This window comes from Palaemon carinicauda, chromosome 22, assembly GCF_036898095.1.
Source record: "Palaemon carinicauda isolate YSFRI2023 chromosome 22, ASM3689809v2, whole genome shotgun sequence".
Taxonomy (NCBI): domain Eukaryota; kingdom Metazoa; phylum Arthropoda; class Malacostraca; order Decapoda; family Palaemonidae; genus Palaemon; species Palaemon carinicauda.
In genome coordinates this window covers 3674020-3697227 of record NC_090746.1, presented here as the reverse complement: position 1 = coordinate 3697227, position 23208 = coordinate 3674020, and the positions used below count along the sequence as shown (strand labels likewise).

The window sequence follows — 23208 nt, the reverse complement described above, 5'->3', positions numbered from 1 at the left end:
CGTGAGTCAAGAGCCTCTCTCTGCGCAGCCACCTCAACCCTTGAGGCAAGCGCAACTCTTGAGGCAGGAACCTCATGCTATGAGTCAGCCACCTCAACGCATGCATCTGCCACTTTCTCCTCAACTTGAGCCTCTTCCCATTCAACTTTGAAATAACAATGACAATAATAACACCTCATTACTTTCATAACTTCCATTTGTAATCATATACATGTATGCCTACACAAACATTATGATAATGGAGGTTATTCGTATTACTTAAATAAAAAAATATATATGTATTCCTTGCAATATATTTTTAACAAAATCGCAAAATATGGCAAAAATATCTTCAAAACAAAAATGAATCATGAGTTATGAATGTAATGTAAATATTATGTTGATTTTAAAACCCCATGCAAGCATGCATGAAGTAATGCAGTGTTGCCAACAGGGCGAGTTTCCCTTTCCTGAGGTGAAGTAGATTATAGTACGTATATTTAGTGCAGCTTAATTCTACGATTATCATGCCGGCTATCAAATTCATCAACAAAACAGTCTAAATCAATTCCCTCGGCACGTGCACTTTCAATGGACAGTAATGCGATATTACTCAATCTAGCACTGGTCATGGAATTTCTAAGAAATGTTACACGCCATGCAACATGCTCTGCTTACCTTACAGCATGCTCTACATACAGCATGCTCTGCATACAGCATGCTCTGCATACAGCATGCTCTGCATACCTTACCGCATGCTTCTCAGTCACACATCTTTGGTTGTTGCCAACTCACTAGACTGTCAAGCAGTTTCATAACGTTGCCTTCTAGTCTGCTGCTTTTGCACCAGTGAAACCCTCACTGAGAGAACTTAGCTTTTCTCGGATATGGTCCCTGTAGATGAGAAAGTGCTTTTCTCCCTCCTTCTGATATTCCCTTGAGGACTCTGTCATTTGGAGAGGAGCCTTTAGCTGCGTAGCCTCCTATGGACTTTTATTTAAGCATAACATGCTTCCAGGGAAGGTAATGGTTCCACTTCAGTCGCTAACCCCGTCTGTTACCACACCTGCTCCCATAAACCTTGAGCTGTGTTGCAAGACATGCAGTCCAAGCTTAGTCCTTGTTAGAGGATTTTTTGTTTACGGAGTCAGTGTGTCACTGGGAAGACGTTCAACAACCAGCAGAAGTGACTTGTTGTGACGCAGTGCGGCAACCTCAGCAACCCGATAAGGAGTTGTCTGTACGACCCAGACAGTCTAGACAGCTTCGGGTTGTCACTGTACTTCCTCGCTTCCCCATGGTTGACAGTTCACAGACTGTGCAGCAGTACCATGATCTTGTGTCCGGCTCCGTCAGACGACTGGCTTTTAAGAGCTCCCACAAGTCGTCGCTGTCTGGAGATTCTCAGATGGACTATGGATCTGACCAAGGAACTGGGCCTCCTGGTCAATTTTGAGGAGTCTCAGCTCGTCCCATCCCAGACCATTGTCTACCTGGGTATGGATCTTCAGAGTCGAGCTTTTCGGGCTTTTCCGTCGGCCCCAAGGATCTTCCAAGCCCTAGAATGCATCCAGAGCATGCTGAGAAGGAACCGATGCTCAGTCAGGTAGTGGATGAGTCTAACAGGGACACTTTCATCACTGGCCCTGTTCATCGTGTTAGGGAGACTCCACCTCCCCCCCCTTCAGTATCATCTAGCTGCTCACTGGATAAAGGACATGACGCTAGAGACGGTCTCAGTTCCTGTTTCCGAAGAGAGGAGGTCTTCTCTCGCGTGGTGTAAGAACAGCTTTCTTCTCAAGGAAGTCTACCTTTGGCTGTTCAGAAACCCGACCGCCGTCTCCTCTCGGACGCATCAGACACGGGCTGGGGTGCGACTTTGGACGGAAAGGAATGCTCGGGAACATGGAATCAGGAGCAAAGGACACTTCACATCAATTGCAAGGAGTTGTTGGCGGTTCTTCTGGCCTTGATAAACTTCAAGTCCCTCCAGCTTAACAAGGTGGTGGAGGTGGACTCTGACAACACCACAGCCTTGGCTTACATCTTCAAGCAGGGAGGGACTCTTTCGTGGAAGTTGTTCTAGATCGCAAGGGACCTCCTCATCTGGTCAAAAGATCGAAAGCTCACGCTGGTAACGGGGTTCATTCAGGGCGGTATGAATGTCATGGCAGATCGCCTCAGCCGGAAGGGTCAGGTCATCCCCACAGAGTGGACCCTTCACAAGAATGTTTGCAGCAGACTTTGGGCCCTGTGGGGTCAGCCAACCATAGATCTGTTCGCTACCTCGATAACCTAGAGACTCCTGTTGTATTGTTCTCCGATTCCAGACCCAGCAGCAGTTCACGTGGATGCTTTTCTGCTGGATTGGTCCCATCTCGACCTGTATGCATTCCCGCCGTTCAAGATTGTCAACAGGGTACTTCAGAAGTTCTCCTCTCGCAAAGGGACACGGCTGACGTTGGTTGGCTCCGCTCTGGCCCGCGAGAGAATGGTTCATAGAGGTACTGCAATGGCTGGTCGACATTCCCAGGACTCTTCCTCTAGGAGTGAACCTTCTACGTCAACCTCACGTAAAGAAGGTACACCCAAACCTCCACGCTCTTCGTCTGACTGCCTTCAGACTTTCGAAAGACTCTCAAGAGCTAGGGGCTTTTCGAAGGAGGCAGCCAGAGCGATTGCCAGAGCAAGGAGAACATCCACTCTCAGAATCTATCAGTCTCAAGGGGAAGTCTTCCGTAGCTGGTACAAGACCAATGCAGTTTCCTCAACCAGTACCACTGTAACCCAGATTGCTGACTTCCTGTTACATCTAAGGAAAGTAAGATCCCTTTCAGCTCCTACGATCAAGGGTTACAGAAGTATGTTGGCAGCGGTTTTCCGCCACAGAGGCTTGGATCTTTCCACCAACAAAGATCTACAGGACCTCCCTAGGTCTTTTGAGACCTCAAAGGAACGTCGGTTGTCCACTCCAGGCTGGAATCTAGACGTGGTCCTAAGGTTCCTTATGTCATCAAGATTTGAACCTCTCCAATCAGCCTCTTTTTAGGACCTCACATTAAAAACTCTTTTCCTCGTGTGCTTGACAACAGCTAAAAGAGTAAGTGAGATCCACGCCTTCAGCAGGATCATTGTTTTCACATCTGAAACGGCTACATGTTCCTTGCAGCTCGGTTTTTGCTAAACGAGCTTCCTTCACGTCCTTGGCCTAAGTCGTTCGAGATCCCAAGCCTGTCCAACTTGGTGGGGAATGAACTGGAGAGAGTACTTTGCCCAGTTAGAGCTCTTAGGTACTATCTAAAAAGGTCTTAACCTTTACGAGGACAATCAGAAGCCTTATGGTGTGCTATCAAGAAACCTTCTTTTCCAAGGTCTAAGAACTCAGTTTCTTACTATTCAGGCTTCTGATTAGGGAAGCACATTCTCATCTGAAGGAAGAAGACCTTGCTTTGCTGAAGGTAAGGACACATGAAGTGGGAGCTGTGGCTACTTCAGTGGCCTTCAAACAGAACCGTTCTCTGCAGAGTGTTATGGATGCAACCTATTGGAGAAGCAAGTCAGTGTTCGCATCATTCTATCTCAAAGATGTCCAGTCTCTTTACGAGTACTGCTACACCCTGGGACCATTCGTAGCAACGAATGCAGTAGTAGGCGGGGGCTCAGCCACTACATTCCCATAATCCCATAACCTTTTAACCTTTCTCTTGAATACTTTTTATGGGTTGTACGGTCGGCTAAGAAGCCTTCCACATCCTTGTTGATTTGGCGGGTGGTCAATTCTTTCTTGAGAAGCGCCGAGGTTAAAGGTTGTGATGAGGTCCTTTAGTATGGGTTGCAGCCCTTGATACTTCAGCACCTTAGAGTTGTTCAGCCTCCTAAGAGGAACGCTGCGCTCAGTAAGGAAGACGAACTTATTTAAGGCAGAGTAATGGCTCAAGTCGACTTCCTTACCAGGTACTTATAATTTCATTGTTATTTTGAATAACTGATAATATGAAATAAGGGATACTTAGCTTCTTGATATACATGTACACTGGTTTTCACCCACCTCCCTGGGTGTGAATCAGCTACATGATTATCGGGTAAGATTAATATTGAAAAATGTTATTTTCATTAGTAAAATAAATTTTTGAATATACTTACCCGATAATCATGATTTAATTGACCCACCCTTCCTCCCCATAGAACCAGTGGACCGAGGAAAAATTGAGGTGGTGTCAACAAGAAGTACTGCAGTACCTGGCCACAGGTGGCGCTTGTGAGTACACCCCCCTCTTGTATAGCGATCGCTAGCGTATCCCTTCCGTAGAATTCTGTCGGGCAACGGAGTTGACAGCTACATGATTATCGGGTAAGTATATTCAAAAATTTATTTTACTAATGAAAATAACATTTTTAAAGGACTCAAGTTTATATAGCTTGGAAAAATACAAGTTGCTTATATTTGATATTTTAGAGGAATGAACAATAAAAAAATGAGAGCATTTCTGCCACTTTGATGACATTGTATTATAAAGCCAAAATTGAGAAGGCATTAAGAAAAATACGAAGCACATGTCTAGATAAATTGGGAAGATTGCTAACTTGTAAGAAAGTTTCTTTTTTTTTTTTTTGGTAAACTTGGTAAAATCTGACTTATGAATGGGTGCATGTTTCTGTGAGTGTTGGAAGATGTGTGCCTGAGTAAAATAGATTTGTTCCGTAACTGACATACAAATCTTAGCTATTTAATAGGGGTATTACTTTCGGCATAGCTGAAATGACGAGCCATTAAAATTTAATGAGGGTTTACTACCCACACCACTAGTTAGCGGGGGTAGGGGAGGACACACACACCTGTGCTTGAGCTCCCTTTACTCTCGGCTCGGATGGTAGACGGACGTGTCCTCTCTCATCCTCGCCTCTCTCTTGGCAGCCATTAATGCTTTTTTCCTTTTTCTTTGACAGGTTTGTGTGTGAAGTTGGCCTCTGCGATAATGCGCACCTGTCCTGGATTACCCGACCGCCCCTGCGGAACATTCATGTCGGCGGTCGAGACAGACCCTCACACCCTTTGCCCTTACTGCAGAGGTCAACGGTGTGAAAGTAATAACAAGTGTGGCGAGTGTATTGAGTGGTCTACCTCCCAGTGGGAGAGGTTTTCTCGGCGACGTAAGAAGAAGTCCAGGCGGGATCATTCTCCTTCGAAGGTTTCTTTGAAAGGAGAAAAACCCAAGGACTTTTCTTCCGTTGCTCAAACCTCCTCCGAAGCTCCCACTCGAGCGGTCTCTATCGAGAGATCGTCGAGTGGTAGCGTAGACCATGGTTCTGTTTTCCAAACTCGGGGTTCGAGAGATGGCGTTGCCTCCCCTAGCGAGGCAGCTCCACCTCTCCCCCCGGGGGAGGATGTGTCATTAACCAATCTTTTTCAGCTTTGGTCTTCCTTGGGGCTCGAGGGTTCACCCTCCAAGGAAGCATTATTTAACTACATCCGATTGGGTGCCGCTGTCGAGCAATCGCCGACTTTGGCAGAGGTTGATCAACTGTCAATTCTCGACGTTGTGGTGTCAGAGGTATCCAATGCGGTACTGTATCTCCTAATACCTCTGCCTCTTCACATCCCGCAGTAGCTGAATGCTTAGTTTCTCCCATTCCTGCTCAACCAACGAGGGAGAAACTAAGTCCAACAGTCTCTCCTGCTGGTGTTTCTTCCCCTCGGGGGAGTTCACTTACAGAGACTCCTCTTCAGAGGACTGCAGAAGGTCAGCTTGCTGATCCAACGGCCCCCAGAGGGCGCATCCGTCGCAAGGCTCGCCTTCCTCTTCACCAGAGAGGCCTTCCTTCACCTGCGGTGAGGAGGCGCCTCTTTGGTTCATCATCTCCGTTGCAGTCCACCGCAGAGGAGCCTCGTCAGCGTTCACCGACTGTTCCTGCTATGGTCCTGGACCTCTCAGCGGATCGTTCGCGATCCCCTTCGGTGGAAGGTCGTCCTTTCAAAGGACACATCGACCTTCCACCCGACAGACCTGCTGACCTGCCGTCACCGTTTCTGAGAGCTGATGCGCGCTACGCGCTTACGAAACCTGACTTGCATGCTCGTCAGGCATCGAACAATGTTACGGGGCGTCAAGGGCGTATGCGCCATCGCTCGCATACGTCCCTTACGCGCCATGATGGACATGTGCGCCAACGTTCTCCTGCGCGCCAGGCTTTGGCTGAGGTAGCGCGCCAGCGCTCACCTGCGCGTCAGCAACCTCCTGCGTGCCAGCGCTCTCCAGCGCGTCAGCGCTCTCCTGCGCGCCAGTGCTCTCCCGCGCGCCAGCGCCCTCGCACAGCGATCTCTCCTGAGTGCCCACGATCTTCGGATCTGGGCGCTGTCGGGAAGTCAAAAACTTCTCCTACGCGTCAGCGCTCGCCAACGTGCCAACTGCTGTCGCCAGCGCTCGCCATCGCGCGTTCACGCGCAGTCACCCTCTGGCACCCGCGAGGTTACGCGCGCGCGCCCATTCTCTCCTACAGTTGCGCGCCCATTCTCTCCTACAATTGCGCGCCCATTCTCTCTTACAGTTGCGCGCCCATTCTCTCCTACAATTGCACGCCCATTCTCTCCTACAGTTGCGCGCCCATTCTCTCCTACAATTGCGCGCCCATTCTCTCTTACAGTTGCGCGCCCATTCTCTCCTACAATTGCACGCCCATTCTCTCCTACAGTTGCGCGCCACCATACTGACGCGCGGCCACACGCACAGGCTCCAACTGCGCGCCCTTCTCTCCTGCACGCGCGCATCCCCTACGACATTTACTGGGGCGCGCGAACTTTCGCCCGCGTGTTCAACGACCTGACCCTGCGCGCCCCTGTGCGCGCGAACATTCGCCCCCGCGCGCGCTCTCCTGTGTACCCACAGTCTCTCGCGCGCTCTCCTGTGTACCCACAGTCTCTCGCGCGCTCTCCTACGCGCCATCACTCTCCCACGCGCCATCACTCTCCCACGCGCCATCACTCTCCCACGCGCGCTCTCCTGTGTACCCACAGTCTCTCGCGCGTCTCCTACGCGCCATCACTCTCCCACGCGCGCTCTCCTGTGTACCCACAGTCTCTCGCGCGCGCTCCTACGCGCCATCACTCTCCCACGCGCGCCCTCGCAATCGGCCGCCCGCGCACGCACGCGAATCAGCAGTCTCCCGGACGCGCCCCAGCAGTCTCCCGCGCGCGCCCCAGCAGTCGCCCGCACGCGCCCCCTGCTATTCTCCATCGCGTGAGCAGCATTACGCGTCCCTGCATGAGCGTTAATACCCTCCCGCGCACGAGGCTGCTGGACAACGCACGGCAAGGTCGCCATCGCCGCATTCCCCTCCCCGCAAGTGCATAACAGCGCGCACTGCGGCAGAAGGGAAGCATCCTGAAATGTCCAGGATCTTTTCTTCTTCTTTTCAGGCGAACCCCCCTATTGAAACTCCTCCCAGGGATCCGTCGATCCTTGTCCCTCCAGAGGGAGTGTCTGACAGTGCTGCTGTCAGTCAACAGCCATGATTCGGTCCGCTAATCAGACCAGTTATGCAGGCTTTCAAGCCTGTTCTCTCCAGAGGAGGTAAGAATCTTAGATGGAGCAGCCGAGGCCGTAAACGCTAGGATTGGCAGTCCCCCTGCATGTCCACCAGTGGGGGGATGCCTACAAAGTTGCGCAGACAGGTGGCAGCAACTCGGGGCCGATTCCTGGACGATTTCCGTAATCAGTCAGGGATATCGCGTCCCGTTCACAACATCTCTACCTCCCCTGACGACGAATCCAGTGTCATTGAGCTCCCTTGCCATGGGATCAGCAAAGGGGCAAGCCCTTCGAGCAGAAGTCCAGACCCTGTTGAAGAAGGGCGCTCTCCAAGAGGTCCTCGATGGATCCCCAGGCTTCTTCAGTCGACTCTTTCTTGTAAAGAAGGCGTCTGGAGGCTGGAGACCAGTCATCGACCTCGCGGCTCTGAACAAGTTTGTCAAACAAACTCCGTTCAGCATGGAGACCGCAGACACGGTCAGACTAGCAGTGAGACCGCAAGACTTCATGTGTACACTGGATCTGAAGGATGCGTACTTCCAGATCCCAGTCCATCCGTCTTCAAGGAAGTACTTAAGATTCAGCATAGACAACAAGGAGTACCAGTTCAAGGTGCTGTATTTCGGTCTCTCCACAGCACCGTAGGTTTTCACCAGATTGTTCACCCTAATATCTTCGTGGGCACACAGGATCGGCATCCGTCTCCTCCGTTATCTGGACGACTGCTGATCCTAGCAGACTCGGTGTCATCCCTTCTTCAACACGGGACAAACTTCTGGGACTTTGCCAGGATCTGGGGATCATGGTAAATCTCGAGAAGTCCTCTCTGCTTCCCACTCAAAGACTGGTATATCTAGGCATGGTTATAGACACCAATCTCCACAAAGCCTTCCCATCAGACGACAGGGTAGCAAGGCTGAGGAAGGTCGCAAGCCCTTTTCTCAGACGAAAAGAACTTCCAGCCCAATCGTGGTTACGACTCCTCGGTCACCTTTCTTCTTTGCCTCGTCTAGTTCCCAACGGTCGCCTCAGGATGAGATCCCTCCAGTGGTGGCTCAAGTCCTGGTGAAATCAAGGTTACGATTCCCCGGACATCATGATCCCTATGGGACCTGCGGAACGAACGGACCTCCAGTGGTGGGTGACAGACAAGAACCTACGAAGAGGAGTGGATCTTCTCGTCCTCCCCCCGGATTTGATGCTGTTTTCGGACGCCTCAAAGAAAGGGTGGGGGCCCCACGTACTGCACCACACGACCTCAGGCCTGGGGTCAGAATCAGAAAAGTGCCTCCATATAAATCTTCTAGAGGTGAAGGCCATCTTTCTGGCTCTTCAACAGTTCCAACAGTACCTGGCGGGTCATTCTGTGGTGGTGATGAGCGACAACACCACAGTAGTGGCTTACATCAACAAACAAGGAGGTACCTTTTCAAAGCATCTATCCCATCTTGCAGTAGAGATGCTGAGATGGGCCGAAGTCCACTCGATTCCGCTATCGGCACGTTTCATTTCAGGCAAGAGGAATGTGCTCGCCGACAATCTGAGCAGAGCGTCTCAGATAGTGAGTACCGAGTGGTCTTTGGATCATCTAATAGCCAACAAAGTCCTGACAGTGGGGTTCTCGACTGTGGATCTGTTCGCAACAGGTCTGAACTTCAAGCTTCCGCTGTACTGCTCCCCAGTCCCAGACCCTAAGGCTCTCTGGCAAGATGCCTTCCAACAACGTTGGGACAACATCGACGTTTATGCCTTTCCCCCGTCCTGTCTGATGAGGAGGGTGCTCAACAAGACCAGAACATCGGTCAATCTTTCGATGACCCTCATAGCTCCGCTATGGCACCACGCGAAATGGTTTCCGGACCTTCTGCAACTCCTAACGGAGCTACCAAGAGAGCTTCACGGCATAATCTACTCAGACAACCACATGCCAACATCTTCCACAAAGCCGTAGCTTCGCTACGACTTCACGCCTGGAGACTATCCAGCATCTCCTCGCTGAGAGAGGATTTTCGCAACAAGTTGCGGTCAGGATGTCTGGACATCTGCGAAAGTCATCCGCAGCTGTCTCCCAGGCAAAGTGGAAAGTCTTCAGTGGTTGGTGTCGTGGAAGGGGTATCTCTCCACTCGATGCCACTATTCCAACAATAGCGGAGTTCCACGTGTATTTGCGGGAAGAAATGCTCCTTTCAGTCTCGGTAGTGAAAGACTATCGCTCAGCCTTAAGTCTAGCCTTCAGGCTGAAAGGAATGGACATTTCTTTTTCGCTGGAACTTTCCCTACTCATACGAAGTTATGAACTTACCTGCCCTCAGTCGGAAGTGAGACCTCCTCCATGGAACGTGGTTCGAGTTCTCAGGTCTCTTAAGAGACCTCCCTGTGAACCATTACGCCAGGCTTCAGATCGCCACCTAACCTGGAAGACAGTGTTCCTACTAGCTTTGGCTTCGGCCAAGCGTGTTAGCGAACTTCATGGTCTCTCGTATGACATCGCCCATTCAAGGGGATGGGGGGAGGTAACGTTCAGATTCGTCCCTGAGTTCATTGCTAAGACTCAGAATCCTGGAGTAGCGGATCCTCGATTCGACTCCTTCCGGATTTCTAGTCTCCGTTCTGTAACAGATGACCCAGACCATCTCCTACTATGCCCAGTAAGGAGTTTGAGGCTATATCTTAAAAGAACAGCTGCAGTTCGTCCTCATGTGCCAGCCTTATTTGTTAGCACAGGGAGGACTAAGAGGAGGGTCACCAAGAACATTTCGGCATGGATTCGTAGGGTGATTCATCTGTCCCTGAATCCAGATCCTCCTCCGTCACGTCGCCCTAGAGCACATGATGTCAGGGGCGTAGCTACGTCCCTGGCCTTCAAAAAGAATTTTTCAGTGATGCAGGTCCTTCAAGCTGGGGTGTGGAAGCGTCAGACAACGTTCACAGCCCACTACCTGCAAGACGTGACCACAGGAGGCACGATACGTTCTCTATCGGCCCTGTGGTGGCTGCACAACAGCTGGTTTAAAACCTCAAGCTCCTTATTGGACAAGTAGCAGAAGGTTGAGGGCATTGTTACCCGGTTTTAGTCTGCATCAATGAAAAGGTTTGACTGGACCTTATTCTTTTCTTCATCATCCCCTCTCCTGGGGAAAGCAGCATCCTGGGTTCTCTGCATAGCTGACCTCAAACCACTGCAGGTAAACCATGTTTCCTTGTGTTCCTAGTATTAAGTTAATACTGTCACGTCCCCATACCCTGACGAGGTGGTATTGGGAGAGTCCTAGTCTACAAGTTTCCATCTAAAGAACTTCAGATCAACTTCCTAGGACGAGTCACACTTCGTTATGCCTTCACACACAGCTTGCATAGGCTGCAGTCCTTGCGTACCAAGGTTCTAGCAAGGTGCTGGGAGTCCTTATTTCTTGGGTGCTGACACACTCAAATAACGAGCCCCCGGGCAAAGCCAAAAAGCCAGTACTGGCTGGGACGTCCACCCTTCCTAATGGGTGAGTCACCCCTTTTAAATAGCGTGGTCTGTATGTCAGTTACGGAACAAATGACAAATTCGTAGATAATTTGTATTTTTCCTAACTATACAAACCTTAGCTATTTAATCAAACTTGCCCGCCAGCCCTATCCCCCTTGAAGTCCTACCTCCAAGCAAAGAGAGCTCAAGCACAGGTGTGGGGGGGGGGGTAGCAAGCTACCCTCCCCTACCCCCGCTAACTAGCGGTGTGGGTAGTAAACCCTCGTTAAATTTTAATGGCTCGTCATTTCAGCTACGCCGAAAGTAATACCCCTATTAAATAGCTAAGGTTTGTATAGTTAGGAAAAATACAAATTATCTATGAATTTGTCATATTAAAATATCCTGAAAAGGTGTGAGCATGAAATGCTCCAAAAAAACATCCAGTATCTTGAATAAGAAAATAGCACAAAGATTTAGTGTTTTCATGGTGATAATTAGAATGAGATGGTTTGGAAAACTAATGAGGAAAGGAGCTATTATAAAAAAAAGAATGGTAGATACTGTATAGAAAGGCAGAGAGCTGACCAGTGAGAAAGCTAGCAAAATCGTGGTGAGAGAGGGTTTGCAGATAAAGAGGACACAAAATAATGTGCGCAGAACTCATTAGTGACTTGACTCCATAAATGGAATAACCAATATAAGAGTAAGAACGATGATGATGTCAAGTACTGCACAGTATACCAAAAAACTTAAGAAAAAACAAGAATGAAATAAGCGGTAACAATTCATGACATATTTCCCAAATATGTACACTATGCACTCTAAAAGCAAGGTTATAAGGCGATGATAGAAGGGAGGTATTTATGAAAGGTATAGAAGATTGTATCTGCCTAGTTTGTTTCATAAACTTCATCTAACATAACAACTTGAGATCTCAAATGAGACATCAAGATTAGTGCTATGAATTTGATGAATTTCCCTACATGCATTTTTGAAAGTCAAAAGTCTGTTATTTCTTCTCTGAAACTGTGCATTTTACACGAGATCTGTTTATGTAATGATATTAAGCACAAATTATATTTATTGATATTACTTATCACTCATTTTCAGGTGACTAACTGTTGTTTTCATCATTCTTAGCAATACTGTGTTGTACAGTGTATTGTTGATTTTTATTTTTCCCTTGAATTGAATTTAGGAATAGTAGAAGTTGCATTTTTACTTTGTCTTAAAAAATGCAGATTTGGACAAGACTAAGTAAGCTTGTTGGAAGATATTTAGCAGCTATCTATTTACTGTACCTTCCTATCTAATTTTACTGTAACCAGTGTTACTATTATGTAAATGGCCATTAGAAGAACAACTGTTTTTGTCTCTTAAAATTCAGGATCATGTTTTAATTTATGTAGTCTCATTAAGTGAATAATCTGTATAGTTTATTGAATACTTTCAGGGATGAAGTCAAGCCAGGTCACCAGTGCAAATTGAATGTTGGACAATCTTATTTTTCCTCTAACTTTGAGTTGCTGAGTTAGCCCCATTTACAAGTAGGGTCTCTGAAGGGTTATCCTTTGATGGTTTTCCAGACTTCTTGTATGGTAAGTAAAAGAATGTACTGTACCTTTGTAATCAGTTTGAAAATAATGTTTAACAATTTATATTAAAATATTCAACTTGAACATGTAATTTCTACAAAATATTGCATATATATTTGTAGATAAGTTTCCCTTTGTGCTAGTTAAATATTTGCCATTATAATTGGATTTGAAGTGGTACACCATGCCAAGTAGTATTTTTTTTATAAAGCCATTCAGAATTGTTAATATTACAATTAATGAAAAATAATGAGCTGTGAATAAAATGAAAAGCATTGAACCTCAAATTAATTTTGTTATTACATAAACGTAAACCCTCGTCCTTTAATAGGAGTTTGATTTCAGCGAAGCTGGAAATTCAGCTGTTTAAAATTATGAGATGTCAGTAGTTACTAGTGTGTAATATGGGAAGCCCCAGCTTCCTGCTAGCTCACTGAGTAGCCACTTTAACTTCAGCTGCCAAAGAGTATGGACTTACTCTCGGTGTTTCTAACTTGGCTGCTTTAATTTTCATTTTCTCTTTGCAGAACATTCGATTGCTCTTTTTGGTAGAATGGAAAAACCATATGTAGGCATGTGGTCCTACCCATGAGTTCTAGGCTGTAGGTGTAGAACCCTTATGAGCAGGATGTCTTTGTATCCCCATTCTTCGTACCATTCTTGTAGGGTCATGACTTCTTGTAGTCATACCCTTCTGAGGAGTGATCGTCCTCCCAGTGGCAGGAGTATGGTAGGAGGAGGAAGAAGTCCAACCAAGATAGTTCTCCTTCGGGGTCTTCTTTGAAGTCTAAGAAATCCACTGGACCTCTCCTCTCTCTCATTGGTACTCTGGCTTCTGAACCTTCTGACTCCCTCCTCTGAGGGGAAGTAAAAAAAGGATGATGACACTGACTTAAACTTAGGCCAACTTCGTAGGCAGCCTTATCTGCTCCCCCTAGTGAAGCTGGTATTCCTTCTCCTCTGCAACCCAAAAATGAAACTTCAGGTGATGATACGGCTGAAGACGATGCACTAAGGATGATGAGGCCCTCTGTAGGCTTGAAGAGCTTTGTGACAAAAGAAAGACCTTAGCAAACCCTTGTAATTTCAAGGATCGTCTTCTCTTGCTGTTATGTCCTCTGCTGCCCCTGCAGAGGGAAGCCTTTGATGTGACCCCTTTCATCCAGCCCAGAGCCCTTGAAGGTGCAGTTGATCGATGATCTTCGCCTTCAGAGGTACCCTTATCTTCTGATAAGTGAGGGAAATGCCAATTAACCTCTCTTTCCTCATAGCCCCATTCCTCCAACCTCATTCTTTGCAATGGGTTTTCCTCGTTCTGCTTGTCTTCATAATGCTTCTCTCTTGAAGCTTAGTTGATTACAGACGTTTACCCTAGAACTGAAATATTCATGTTTTCTTTCCTTGTAATATAGCCTTACCACTCTTAGTAAAGTATTGAGACAAATTTGGTGGTTAATGGTAATTACCTCATCATGAGTATAACGTAAAGGATTTGTCTTTCCAATTCCCTTATTGGGCTTGCATGGTATAGACGCTAAAGATTAAGGGCTTTTTTGTGATTTGTGTTATGACAGTATTGAATAGTAAGGGGATGTCTTTTCCTGGTATTGTTAATAATGCCTGTGAAGGTTGTTCAGGGGGGTTATTGCCCAGGCAGTCATGTTTTTCATTCTCTTTGTCTAGTGAAGGCGGTAAAACTAAGATTTTGATAATCGTTGGGAGGAATGTGACTAGCTTATAGTTCCTCTCATGGAAAGGTTTGTTTAGCTGGTAGCTGATCAGTTAAAGAGTTCCAAAGATAAAAGGAAATTAACATTTAACAGGGGAGAAAATTTGCACTATAGCCATCAATTAGCTTTCTGGGGTCAACAGTAGTTAGCTTCATAAGCTCTCTCCTATTTTTTCTTTTTTTGTTAAACCTATGAAGACCAGTGAGTCTTCTAGCAAAAGCAGTGATTCTATCTTAACCTGCATTGTCTTGAACCTGAGGCTAACTCCTCAAGTTTTACCAAGCAGCTCTAGTGTACCTGTCAAAAAGGGTTCTGATGGTGCACAGAGAAAATTAACTAATAATTCAGGTCCTTCTATTGTGAAACCCTTGCCTTTCCGTGATGCGGTCTTCTCTCTAAGACCACCAGATTCCGAGATAGATGGCTAAGCTGGTATCTTGAATCCAAATATCCCACCGCTCGCTGAAGTAAGCACACATGAGCAACTTATTTATGCTTGTATTAATGGTGTGGCATGTCATATGAATCCTGTGGAAGACAAATTTTAAATAAAGCTTTTACAGTTTCAGTGGGAGCTGAAAGGTTGCATCATGTATCAGAGAGAGTGAGCTTCAGTCTGATGTAGGCTCAGCAACTGGCACATCTAAAGTTTTCCCTAGTTGTGTTAATGTAGGTGCTATTATCTCAACTGGACAAACAAGCCCCTTGCCTAGTGCAGGTTCAAAGGTTACCATTGATAATAATCAAATATAAAAGCCTGAAGTTACCATTTTAGAGGATTCATAGGCTCCTCTTCTTCTTCTTTGTCTGTATCTTTTCCCACTTTTATGTGGGGTCGATGTTTCTGGCCAGCGTTCTCCATCTACCTCTGTCCCACACTTCATCACCGGTTAATCCCTTTGATAGAAGGTCATCCTTGATACAGTCCATCCACCTTCACTTTGGTCTCCCTCTCCTTCTCGTTCCTGTACCTCCATTTCCATCACTCTCCTCCCAATTTAGGGAATTCATAGGCTAGGAAGACAAAAAATTAGGATAATGTGGAGGAAAAACTCCACTCTGATGAGGTATTGCCTTTTCAATAGTTAAGGAAACTTATTTCTGAAATAGATCTAAATAAGTTGATAAAGGTAAGTTTTAATGCTGCTTATTCTTCCAAGTCATCTAATGCTGCCTCCTTTAAAGACAACTTACACTCCAGTTTAGGGTTCATGTATTATGTGGTGTCCAAGGACTTTCCTGTAAAATGCTAGAACAGGGAATCCAATAAAATATAAAATACCAAAGAAATATAGTCTCTTGCTCAACGGCCAATATTTCAACGTACAAAACAAAGTCTCTGTGTATGAGGGAGACCTGTGACAGGCACTATTGAACTCGGCACAGAAGCGCCAACACTGAAGTCATTTGGCGTTCGATGACATTCATCACCAAGAACCATCTTTGTTATTGGAGACAATGCTACTTGTGCACCAACTTGCACTAAGCCACCATTTTCTCTTTGGTTGCGGAGACGTAAACACGCTGCTCTGTCAGCTCCCATACAATGAGAAATCTTTGTTTACTGTTAAGTAACAGGAATGAAGTACAATAATAGTACTATAATAGCATTAACATAATGGGTGGATTAATTTACTGTTCAAGGTAGCCTTCAATAGTTATTTTGCTCTTTTTGCAATCAGTTTATATGGCATCAGTCTTCTTTTTGTCTCCGGCAATCTTGATTGCTTGGAGGTATTTTAGTTTTCATATTATATTACCTATTCCAGTGTTATGATCTTTATTCTTCATTTACTTTTTATCAAAAGTTTTCTACGTATAAATCCCTAGCCATAAATTTTAGACTAATATATCTAGCATACAACTATTTGTGCTATTCAGTTGCAAGCATATGACTCCTTTCACTCCGGCTTTCCAGATCAGCTTGGGAGTGTTTATATACAGTAATACTTATGAAATTATATGGCTATTTTGGCTGTCCCCAATTGCTTACCCAGTTTTAGATGTTATGCTGACAAAGCCTAACATATTTTTGCATGCTAACCAAATATATGATGGTTATTCTACTGAAAGTTACTGCACAGTTGTTTTATTGGTATCTTTCAGTATTGAGCCTTCATAAAACAATTAGCAAGAGGTCTTGTACCCGAGGAAGCTAAATTATGAATGTTATATACAATATATACAGTAATCCTCGGTTATCAAGGGTATTCCATTCTGGGAACCCCAGCAATAGTTGAAAAAAATTGTGAAGTAATTACAATAAATACAGTATATTTTTTCATGATTTTTATAATTTGTATATTTTTTAATTTTATAAATTTAAGCTTGTATAAACCATCCCAAGAATTATAAACCTCTTATACACTCATAATCACTTTTTAAGCTAAAACTTACAGTACTTTTATAGTAGACACATCCTTATATATATATACAGCATGTAAAGAAAATTAAATTTGAAATAGTCACCAGTGAAGATACAAAAAATTTATCTCTATCTTTACTGGACTAATGATGATGATTAGCTGTGTATTACTGAAGTATGTAGATGATGAAGTAAATGTACTGCACAGCAAAGAAGAACATTACAGTACTACTCTTCTGAAAGCTCCAATTCAGCAGGTGCTTTGTCAGGTGGTACGATACAGTCTCTTCATCATTGTACATTTCTGTTGAAAGAGTAGTGCCTGTCTTCTTTTTTTTTTCCAGATGAGGAACATAACAATTTGTAATTGCTGATGCTGCCTTTTATCAAGTAAAAGTATATTCTTATAAACTTTCATGATTCTGTAGACTGCATTTCTGAACTGCAACACAAGAATCATCTGCATGTCCCAATCTCTGAAGTTCTTTTGCTGTTTTTGCTAGAGTTGAGAGGCATTCCAGAGTTAGGCAGGATTCCTCTTCTTCCTCGGGATCTTCATGCTCTTCTACTTCATCATCTCAATTAGATCTTCATCAGTTAGCGGATCTAATTGGGCCTTGGTCAGGTCATTTACGTTATGGGTAATCCTATCTGTGAAGTCATCTCCTCCAAGCCATTTCGCCAGCCTCACTACCTTATGTACTGTCGAGTAGTGGATTCGGTAAGAGAGAATCAGTTATGGTTATTGAACACTTTTAGCCACAATTTTGTCCAGCATGCATAGAATGTTTTTTTCTTCACCTCCTTTATGGCCATCTGGATATATTGGAGACACATTGCAATGTTGTACTCACACCAGTACTTGTTTAGCAAGAAGTTATCATCCACACCCATAGACTTGACCAGATGTTGCAGGGATTTTCACATATAAAGTGCCTTGAATGCACAAATAACACCTTGATCTGTGGGCTGAATCTAGAATGCATTTCTTTAATATATTTTACATCCATATGAAATGGATCCCTAATCAAATTATTGGCCTCATAAGGAGGAAAATAATCTATGAAACTGGTTTTTAAACTTTGCAGATGCTGAATAAAAAGGATACTGTACTTATTTCATCTGGGATGTAATCTTCTGAATTTTCAAGAAAGTCACAAAGTTCAAACACACCACTTTGGGTGTTTCTAATTTCATGATCGTGGCTTCCACTTGATCTTTAACTTTAAACATAGTGACAGATCTCCCCTGTAGGCTTAAATTTAGGTCATTTATATATGTAAATATGTCCAACATACAGTATACCACAATAGCTAACCAGGAAAAGTCATCAAGCCACTCTTTTCATTGGAATAATTTATCCAGAAGAAATGTAAAGCATATTACTTGTACTGTATGTACTTTACCACGAGATAGCCATTTCACTTCAAAATGCAAGAGCAGTTACTCATGGACACTGCTCATCTGCTCGCAAAGAACTCTTAAAATTATACCTGAATTTAAGCAATGGGCTTTTATGAGGTACCTTCACTGCTTCATCTAAAGTTGTCTTCAATTTTCCTGTCATCAGTTTGCTGCCAATGATGCTCTATGTATGCAACAATGAGTCCACTTGACATTTAGCATTATAGCCTGGATCTTTGCCCTGAGTCCTTTGTTCTTTCCTGACATTGCAGGAACCCCATCAGTACTGACTTTTAAACACTGAACATTCAATTCCATTACCAATTATGAAGTCATTCAAACAATTGAAAATAAACTAAACTGTATGATGTGTTGGCAATGATTGGTAAAAGAGATAATCTTCGCTGATTGTACCCTCAAATTCATATCATATGAATGCAAGTAAATCAGCATTGTTAAAAACATCCATACTTTCATCTACAGTAATTACAAAGACGATTATTGACTTTTAATTACTTTTCACTAGGTGATTTTTAACATTAGACATGCTTTTATTCACAGCTTTTCTGAGGTGTTTAGCAAGAAAACAAGATCAAAACTCTTTGATACTTTGTGTCACCTACAGCACACTATGCATTTTCTTCTTTCTGATTAACTAAAAAAATAATTAAAATCTGAATAAAATATAAAACTTATCTGCCTGCAGAAATACACAATATAAAAAGCAATATGCAATATAGATTTACATGAATTATATTTATAAATGCACGGTGTACTGAGGGTGCAATAGGTGAACATTGATACGGTGTGGGATTGATGTACATATATAATTTTAATTGAATTATTTAACCTTAGGGTAGGCAAAGCTTTAGAGTTGATTAGTTTCCATAGCCCATAAAGGACAGTGTTATAATTTTGTGACTTTTATCGATAGAAAGGTGATAATGGATAAGCGAATTACCTTTTATTTGTATTAGCTTGTTTTTGTAGCATTTCCTTATGAAAGGGATTGTTTGTGAATATACAAACATATTTGGAGTAGAATTGTTCTTTCTCTCCCAAAAGGTTCAAGAGAGAGAAGGGAGGAGCTAGCATGTAGCTTCCCCCCTCCAAGTGAATGGATCCTCCTCTTCCTTGTTTACTTACTATAGGTATTGGAGGGAAGACAGGGTTACTTGAATTGAATCTTGGATGGATTTGTGATCCTTTTCCTACTAATTAACTTTTTAAGCCATAGGTTTGAATACTTTATAGCTAAGGAGAATAAAAGTTAGACCTAGTTATGAATCCCTTTTTTTACCCTCAATTTGTCAAAGGGTAACTAACTATTTGATAGGGGGAAGGGATTAATCGTGTGGGTTTTGATACTTTCCATCTAGTAGCCTTTTCTAGAAGTCTATTAAGGCTTACATTAATATGCTTTATCCTTTTCCTACCTATTTGCTTAGTAAACCACAGGTTTCAAGTACTGTGTAGTTGAGAAAACACCCGCAATTCCTTGAAGGGGCAGGTATCTACTTAATAGTTAGGGGAAGGGATTAGCCGTTTTCTGATGGTATCTATCAGCATAGGGGGAAGGTACACTCCTCTACTTGGAAATACTAAAATAATTGTTTTCAATTATAAATTTTTCATTACAGATGAATGAAATCAATCTTGAATATAACCAAAGTGGATGTAATAGGCAGGCTAACCCCAAGTAATGTCACGAGTGATGTTTCTATCATAGTGACTGTTGTGCATCCTGGGACTGGGCTGGGGACCCTGTAACTGTCTCACATGTTCACAGTGGATTTATTTCACAAAGAATAAGGTTCCACTAGCAGTAAGCTTGAGAGAAAGTGCTACTAATCTACTTCCAATGAGGATGATAAGATTTGCTAAGACTGCAGGGTCCACTGAGTATTTAACCAGTAAGGAACTTGGGGATCTCATCTGTCCAACAGCATTAGATTCGGCAGTAAGGGATTTTGGGAGGGGTTTCATGGTGGACCAGGCCCCCCTTCCATGTTTTAGGTTTTAGTTCAGAGTATGATTTAGATCCTGAAAAGGAGACAGTCTTATTTCAAGGGTCCTCAGAGAAGATTTCGGTCTTCCCTGGGAGATAATCCTTTAGGTGCTCCCCTTGGGTTAAGTCAGCTTGTTTGGTCAGCTCCAAGCCAGGTTTCTGCTAGGTAGGAACCTGTCTGCCTGGATTTGAGCAACTTGTGTTGAGACTTCAATCCACTCCCTCTATGGTGATCCTGCTCAAGGTTCTACCATTCCGGGGATTTTCCACTCTACATCTGTTCTCTTTCCATCCCAATTTACGGGTCCAGTGGTAGCAGGACCTTAGGGTTATTTGGATCAGGTAAAAGTTGCAGTAAGGGCATTATTGCCTGGCTAGAGTCTTCTGGGTGTCAGTGATGTGGGGGAGGATCAGCAGCGGTGACTTTTTCTATGGATGTTGAAAGGGAAGACTTAGTTCGAAACCCTTAGAAACCTTGCAATAAATGTGCCTTCTGGCCTGAGTCAAATATTTTTCCTGCTAAGGGTGTTGATCTTACATCTTGAGTTTAAAAACTGCACCATTCCCTAAATTGCAGTGAAGGATTGAAGAACTATCCCTTAAAGCATGCTCCTAGCCAACCTCCAAAGAGGTTATCTTTATGCAGTGCAAGTCTGCTTTAAATAATGTGGCATAGAGTCTCAGAGGCTATAGGTTTTCTTCTAGACTATTGTTTGCTTGATACTTCAGTGGTTGGAATGGCAGTGCTTGGCCAAAAAACACCCTTCTTGGCTAAGATGGTAACAGTAAAAATGTGACATGTTGTGAAAAGGAGCCTTCACCCTGCCTAAAAAATTTAGATCCATTTTAGGGTTGTACCCTAAAGTGTTTGAAGGATTTACAAAACTTAGAGGATTTTGTGAAGTCTTTCTCTCTAAGAAATGGGATGCTCAAGAAGGTACCAACCAATTGGGTGAATGCTTTCCTTCTGTTCCAGACCATCTTAGAACAGCAGAATTCACTTTCAGACAGACCTTGTTTTATCTGGTATCTGTCAGGTCCTTTTTGGGAGGGAGCAAAAACAAAAGCAAAGTTACTTCGTAAATCTACTTACAAGGTTTTACAGAACTTAGTCAAAACCAAATTCGAGGTGCGGCCTATTATCTGGAGAAGGTCAAGGTAGACGAGTTTTTATGTAGTGATCCCCTATATAAATTCATTAGATAAAACTAAAGCTAACACAAGTGCAGTGGCAACTTCACACTTCCAGAGAAATGAAGGAAAGGATTTTGGCCTTACCTAGAAAATAAGAAACCCTCCTTTCACAAGGCTTGTGTCTACTGTAGGAATCAACAACAGCCTCACAAGCAACCAGAAAAGAGACCAGCTCCATATACCCATCACAAACCTCATCCTACACCCAAGGTCCCTCAAGAAGAGCAGAGGCAGTAAAGTCATCTTGCTCAGGCAGTGCAGTCCTATATCCCTGGTCCTTCTGGACTTTTTCAGAGAAACATGGGTAACTGGAGGCACACTAGGGGAAACTGGAGGCCTAGTCAGTCTTGTAAAGGCAAAGAACCTCATCAATTAATGACCCCAGGTCTGGAGTTGTCTCCATTATTTTCAAGAACAGAGTTTTTCTTGGTGAGGATAGAGCAGTCTCTCAAAAGGCCTGGGTTGGTCGTGGATTTAAAATCCACCTCCATGTTATCATTTTGTTCAGACCAGAACCTTGGGACTCGACTCCTCCTTTAGAAAAAGGCTGAAAAATGCAGGTTCTTAAAATTCCAGAGCAGACTATTCAATATATGGAAAAAAGACTCACCCGAGAAGAATGATCCTTGACATGCCTCATCTTAAGAAACAAATCTAATGGGACACAATCAAAATAATGACCATCATGCATGTCCACTAATTATTATCCCCGGGGGCTTGAACCTGTATTATTGATAAAAAAGACACTTGTTGGGATGTCCTTATTGCCCCCACTTCAAACTTTACCTAGGGTTTTGGCTTGAGAGGAGTTCATACAGGATAAAAAATTATGCCTTTTGGACTTATTATTGCCTCAAGAATGTTCACAAAACTAGTATTGTCAGTTATCAAAATCCTGCGATTGCAGAGAGTTTAGATCTTTGCATATTTGGACAACTGACTAATTTGGGCAAAAGAAAGAATTATTCCACAGGTCCACAAATCAAGTCTTGAAGCTCTTAAGGATCTAGGTTTCCTGATCATCTTCATGAAATCAAGACTAGTTCCAAGAAGGATATTATGGTGTAGGCATTTGATGGAGTGTCAAAAGTCACTCTAAGCCTGCCAAAAACACCTCAGCAAAGAATTCTAAACAAGGTCAAGTTCTTTCTTTCAAACTGCTTTTCAGGACACAGCAACTGAGGAAGGTCTTGGGCCTTCTTCAGTTTGCCTCAATAATCAACCTGGTTTTAAAGGCCTTCAATTGGGTGTAGAGACGAATGGTTTGGAAGGTTTGTCGAGACAATTAGGCCAAATTGCCAAATTGCTGCAAAAGAATTCTCAAGCCATAGACCACAACAAAGGCCCTTTTCATGTCGGTCCCATTGGTCTCTCCCCTTATTTCCATGATCCTTCATACAGACTCATCTTGGTCGAGTTGGGGAGGTCTTTCAGGGGAGACTTATGTGTTTGGGAAATGGTTCCCTCAGATTAAAACATTTCAGGTAAATGTGTTGGAACTGATGGTGGTATTTTTTATCATAGACTTCGTCCCAGAAGGAACTCTCATATCAAGATTTTCATAGACAACCAGGTATTAGTCTGCTGCCTCCGGAGAGGAGGATCCTGTGCGATAAAAGTCTCAGTGCATTTCACTCTTCCTATTATGAAGTTCCTTCAGTAGAGAAATTTGTTCCTCTCCCTGCTCCATCTGTCACGTTTTCTTAAAGTAGCAGTAAACCCCCTGTCCAGACAAATCTGGACACAGCATGCACCTTGTGTCAGAGTTCTTTCCAAGAGATCCTAGAGATGGTTCCAAGTCAACCTTTTTGCAATTAAAGAGAACCACAAACTTCCACTATATGTAGCATTGAATGTGGATTCTCAGGTAGTGGAAAGAGATGCCTTGAATCCTGGACTGGAAGAGATGGTCATAAATTTATCTGTTTCCTTCAACAAGTTTATTTTTGA

General features: G+C 44.0%; 1 protein-coding gene across 3 annotated transcripts in view; it reads left to right on the top strand.

Annotated features, from left to right (window-relative positions):
- LOC137616282 (lysine-specific demethylase 8-like) overlaps positions 1–23208 on the top strand; it is a 286403-nt gene that overhangs the window by 225702 nt on the left and 37493 nt on the right. For all 3 annotated transcript variants that reach the window (XM_068345916.1, XM_068345917.1, XM_068345918.1), the window contains one exon: positions 12416–12560. The gene's annotated coding sequence lies outside the window, so the exon portion shown is untranslated. The remainder of the gene's footprint in view (positions 1–12415; positions 12561–23208) is intronic.